General features: G+C 37.9%; 1 pseudogene; it reads right to left on the bottom strand.

The window, feature by feature from the left end:
* Positions 1–2,890: 2,890 nt before the first annotated feature.
* The window catches only part of LOC136862700 (RAB6A-GEF complex partner protein 2-like), a 231,439-nt pseudogene continuing 228,329 nt past the window's right edge, over positions 2,891–6,000 (bottom strand).

Here is a 6,000-nt window from a genome sequence, read left to right as displayed (position 1 = left end):
CATAAAACACGTATTACTAATGAAAAGCTCCAAGGGTTCTCAACTTGGGAGCGTAGGTTGGCGACCACGGGGCCCTTATCTGAGTCCTGGCATTGCTTCCACTTACTTGCACCAGGCTCCTCACTTTCATCTATCCCATCCGACCTCCCTTGATCAAGTCTTGTTCTTTTCCGACCCCGGCGGTATTAGAGCACTCGAGGCCCAGGGAGTGTTTCATTTTCACGCCCTTCGTGGTCTTTGTCTTTCTTTGGCTGACACCTTCATTTTCGAAGTGTAGGATCCCTTCCATTTTCCCCTAATTAGTGTTATGTAGAGGATGACTGCCTAGTTGTACTTCCTCCTAAAACAATAATCACCATCACCATTTACTAATGAAACGTGTCATTAATTACATAAACTTAGGCTGCGTACGCCTATTGATGCTATACAAAAGGTAGATACCAAAATATACTGGCTCATTGCGGTTAATTACATCAGAATTACAAAATTGTCAAATTAAAACCCCTCCAAAACTTACCACAGACGGCAAACTTTAACCGCGCGCTCAGATATTGCGTCGGCTAATTTCGGAACTGCTCGATGTAACTCGTGTCTATCGCTGGTCCAGTCGCCAGCGATTCCTGGGCTATGTTTTGCCTGCTCCTCACAGACCCTCGCCTCGTGCACCCTCCTTACTTCTCACGGCTCCGCGCCCGTAATCCTGAAATTGAAATTCTTTGCTGGTTCCGAGGAGCAACAGACTGTTGATGTCAAAAATAGCGCTACGCGCGTGGATATACAGAGCTTATTAAAGGAATAGGATGTAATAAACCATTTTACATAGACTTATTTATTTCCAGGGGGTTCATTGAACCACTGAACAAATAGAACGCACCGCCACTGACAAAAATTGATTGCTTTATCAACAGTTTTGCCTCTATTCTTGAAAGCATGACACAAAGCAATATTTCCAACTATGACAAGATAAAATTAAGCGATGACCTTAACAAAAATTGGTTCAACTTCAGAAGCAAGAATAAGGAATGTGGAGGGCTTGGAACATAGTGGTTAAAGGACTATTGCCTTTACCCTGAGATATCCTGAGATCTTTATTATCGGAAGCCATCTCTTTCCAGTTTCTACTAGGTTAATTTATATTCGTTAGGCTCTTCAGTCTGCCAAAACTAACTTTGAGTAAATAAATTTATAAACTACCTGGAAGAGAAAGCATATAATAATAATAATAATAATAATAATAATAATAATAATAATAATAATAATAATAATAATAATAATAATAATAATAATAATAATAATAATAATAATAATAATAATGCTCTTTGCTTTACGTCAAACTACCTTTACGGTTTTCGGAGACGCTGAGGTGCCGGAATTTTCTCCCGCAGGAGTTCTTTTACGTGCCAGTAAATTTACCGACACGAGGCTGACGTATTTGAGCACCTTCAAGTACCACCGGGCTGAGCCAGGATCGAACCTGCCAAGTTGGGTTCACAAGGCCAGCGCCTCAACCGTCTGAGCCACTCAGCCCGGCAGAAAGAATATTGTAACAGCACTACCCCTGAAAAGAAACAACCTAATTAACATAGAATAACATGTTTCGTTCTTGAAAGAACATCATCACATTCTATCAAATCACACTCAAATATTTAGAAATAAATATTTAGTTTATTTCTGTTTAAATACTTAGGAATTTATCTTAATTATGTCCTCCTTTGTCTCTACTCCAGCATTTACAGCAAGGTTTTTGAAAAACCGATGATCTGTGAGTAGCGTGGGTCCAAATAGCTTCAGTCCATCGACCTACATCGACCAAGTCATGCCCCTCCCGTTGGCAACGTGATAATAAAGCATCTTAGACTATCCCTAAATAGTTTTCAAAAATAATGCAAATTACGATAACAATGATAATAGTAGATAAGTATAAATGAACTCAAAAATACTTTTCCAAAAGTGTTGAATAAGCGAAAGTGAAATAATGAAAATTACCAGTTTAATATGCAGCCCATTAGATGCTCATTAAGAACAACATTTACACAGTTTACAAATGAGTTGTAATGAAACTTGTAACAACAACAACAGTATTACTGAGGGAAGTGCTAAAAATAATAACACCTAAAAGTAATACACAGCGTGTCATTGATGACCTAGCCAAGGGAAGGGGAGTGACGTGACGGAGTTAGGTCAACAGACTGCAGCCATTGGACCTGTGTCAATGACAGAGCGATGGTTTTTCAATAATCTCACAGTAAATGCTGGGGTAGAGACAAAGAAGGATATCATTAATGTAAGTTCCGGATTTCATGAATCCAAGTATTTAAACAGAAATAAACAAAAATATTTATAAATACAATATTTGAGTGTGAATTGATAGTAGCGGATGAACGAAACATCATTCTATTTTAATTAAGATACTTCTTCTTCGCGTGATATATTGTTACAGTATGTTTTCTCTTTCCGGTAGTCTATAAATTTATGTAGACAAAGTTAGTTTTAGCAGACTGAAGAACCCAACATTTATTAAAAAACTGAGATCTACTGAAATGTATACTCTTGCGCCCCCGCCCCAAATCATTTATGGTGACTGCAACTAATGCAAATTAAAATAGGATATCAAAGATAAGGGGTCTGGGAGGCTTGGAACATAGTGCTTAACAGCCTATTGACCTTACTGCATGATAAACCTGAGATCTACTTAGAAGTGTATCAACATCTTTAAAACAGATTCAAATTAAGAGAATATCAACTGAAGAAAATTCACACTCCAATTTTATCAGTCAGTTTTGTTACACCACGTCAGTATGAGTCCACAACTCTGCTCTGAACAGCTGAGGTAAAAGTCATAGATGGGTTACTCAATTCAATATTTAATCTTCCACAACCATACTAGGACTCAAATAGCGATACTATAATTTAATCGACATCGCAGAACATGAGCGGCATGAACAAGTGTTGTTGGATATATCCTCATTGGAACATTCCACACCTTAGTTTGAACGTCCGAACTACTAGGTGCTCGCCAAACACGTTTACTTTCCTTAAAACGACAGGTAGATGGAGCAATTGTAGTGACAAATTCAAAATGGAGTCCCCATTTCAAAGACACCGCAAAACAGAAACACAAAGAATTATGAAGTTGTTTAGAAAAGTAAACATTTTGAATTAATAACAAGACAATACAGTAATAAACAAAATGTTACTAACTAAAAATAAGAGAGGAATGCCCCTGCATTTCATAGCCCCTCCCCCCAATAATTTATGGTGACTGCAACATGGTGGTTAACAGCCTACGGTTCTTACTGTATCATAACCGGTGATGTATTGAAGTGTGAAAAAAAAAATGATAATCAATCAATGAATACTGATCTGCATTTACGGCAGACGCCCAGGTGGCAGTTTCCCTATCTGTTGCTTTCCTAGCCATTTCCTAAATGATTTCAAAGAAATTGGAAATTTATTGAACGTCTCCCTTGGTAAGTTATACCAATCCCTAACTCCTCCTTCCTATAAATGAATACTTGCCCCAGTTTGTCCTCTTGAATTCCAACTTTATCTTCATATTGTGATCTTTCCTACTTTTATAAACGCCACTCAAACTTATTCGTCTACTAATGTCATTCCACGCCATCTCCCCGCTGACAGCTCGGAACATACCACTTAGTCGAGCAGCTCTTCTTCTTTCTCTCAATTCTTCCCAACCCAAACTTTGCAACATTTTTGTAACGCTACTCTTTTGTCGCAAATCACCCAGAACAAATCGAGCTGCTTTTCTTTGGATTTTTTCCAGTTCTTGAATCAGGTAATCCTGGTGAGGTTCCCATACACTGGAACCATACTCTAGTTAGGGTCTTACCAGAGACTTACATGCCCTCTCCTTTACATCCTTACTACAACCCCTAAACACCCTCATAACCATGTGCAGAGATCTATACCCATTATTTACAATCCCATTTATGTGATTAACCCAATGAAGATCCTTCCGTATATTAACACCCAGATACCTACAATGATCCCCAAAAGGAACTTTCACCCCATCAACGCAGAAATTAAAACTGAGAGGACTTTTCCTATATGTGAAACACACAACCTGAATTTTAACCCCGTTTATCAACATACCATTGCCTGCTGTCCATCTCACAACATTTTCGAGGTCACGTTGCAGTTGCTCACAATATTGTAACTTATTTATCACACTATAGAGAATAACATCATCCGCAAAAAGCCTTAAATCCGATTCCACTCCTTTACTCATATCATTTATATATATAAGAAAATATAAAGGCCAGATAATACTGTCTTGAGGAATTTCCCTCTTAATTATTACAGGGTCAGATAAAGCTTCACCTACTCTACTTCTCTGAGACCTATTTTCTAGAAATATAGTAACCCATTCAGTCACTCTTTTGTCTAGTCCAATTGCACTCATTTTTGCCAGTAGTCTCCCATGATCCACCCTATCAAATGCTTTAGACAGGTCAATCGCGATACAGTCCATTTGACCTCCAAAATCCACGATATCTGCTATATCTTGCTGGAATCCTACAAGTTGAGCTTCAGTGGAATAACCTTTCCTAAAAACGAACTGCCTTCTATCGAACCAGTTATTAATTTCACAAACATGTCTAATATAATCAGAAAGAATGCCTTCCCAAAGCTTACATACAATGCATGTCAAACTTACTGGCCTGTAATTTTCAGCTTTATGTCTATCACCCTATCCTTTATACACAGGGGCTACAATAGCAACCCTCCATTCATCTGGTATAGCTCCTCCGACAAAACAATAATCAAATAAGTACTTCAGATATGGTACTATATTCCAACCCATTGTCTTTAGTATATCCCCAGAAATCTGATCAATTCTAGCCGCTTTTCTAGTTTTCAACTTTTGTATCTTATTGTAAATGTCATCGTTATCATATGTAAATTTTATTACTTCTTTGGCCTTAGTCTCTTCCTCTATCTGGACATTATCCTTGTAACCAACAATCTTTACATACTGCTGACTGAATACTTCTGCCTTTTGAAGATCCTCGCATACACACTCCTCTTGTTCATTAATTATTCCTGGAATGTCCTTCTTGGAACCTGTTTCTGCCTTAAAATACCTATACATACCCTTCCATTTTTCACTAAAATTTGTATGACTGCCAATTATGCTTGCCATCATGTTATCCTTAGCTGCCTTCTTTGCTAGATTCAATTTTCTAGTAAGTTCCTTCAATTTCTCCTTACTTCCACAGCCATTTCTAACTCTATTTCTTTCCAGTCTGCACCTCCTTCTTAGTCTCTTTATTTCTCTATTATAATAAGGTGGGTCTTTACCATTTCTTACCACCCTTAAAGGTACAAACCTGTTTTCGCATTCCTCAACAATTTCTTTAAACCCATCCCAGAGTCTGTTTACATTTTTATTTACCGTTTTCCACCGATCATAGTTACTTTTTAGAAACTGCCTCATACCTGCTTTATCAGCCATATGGTACTGCCTAATAGTCCTACTTTTAAGACCTTCCTTTCTATCGCATTTATTTTTAACTACCACAAAAACAGCTTCATGATTACTAATACCATCTATTACTTTAGTTTCCCTATAGAGCTCATCTGGTTTTATCAGCACGACATCCAGGATAGTTTTCCCTCTGGTTGGTTCCATCACTTTCTGAATCAGCAGTCCTTCCCATATTAACTTATTTGCCATTTGTTGGTCATACTTCCTGTCGTTCGCATTTCCTTCCCAATTGACATCCGGCAAATTTAGATCTCCCGCTACAATCACATTTCTTTCCATGTCGTTTCTCACATAGCTGACTATCCTATCAAATAATTCCGAATTCGCGTCAGTGCTACCTTTTCCCGATCTGTACACTCCAAATATATCAAGTTGCCTATTATCTTTAGAAATGAGCCTTACACCTAGAATTTCATGTGTCTCATCTTTGACTTTTTCGTAGCTTACAAATTCTTCTTTCACCAGAATAAACACTCCCCCTCCCACCATTC

This window comes from Anabrus simplex, chromosome 2 (assembly GCF_040414725.1).
Source record: "Anabrus simplex isolate iqAnaSimp1 chromosome 2, ASM4041472v1, whole genome shotgun sequence".
Lineage (NCBI taxonomy): Eukaryota > Metazoa > Arthropoda > Insecta > Orthoptera > Tettigoniidae > Anabrus > Anabrus simplex.
Note: the sequence above shows the minus strand (reverse complement) of the source record. Positions and strands in the feature narration are given on the sequence as shown.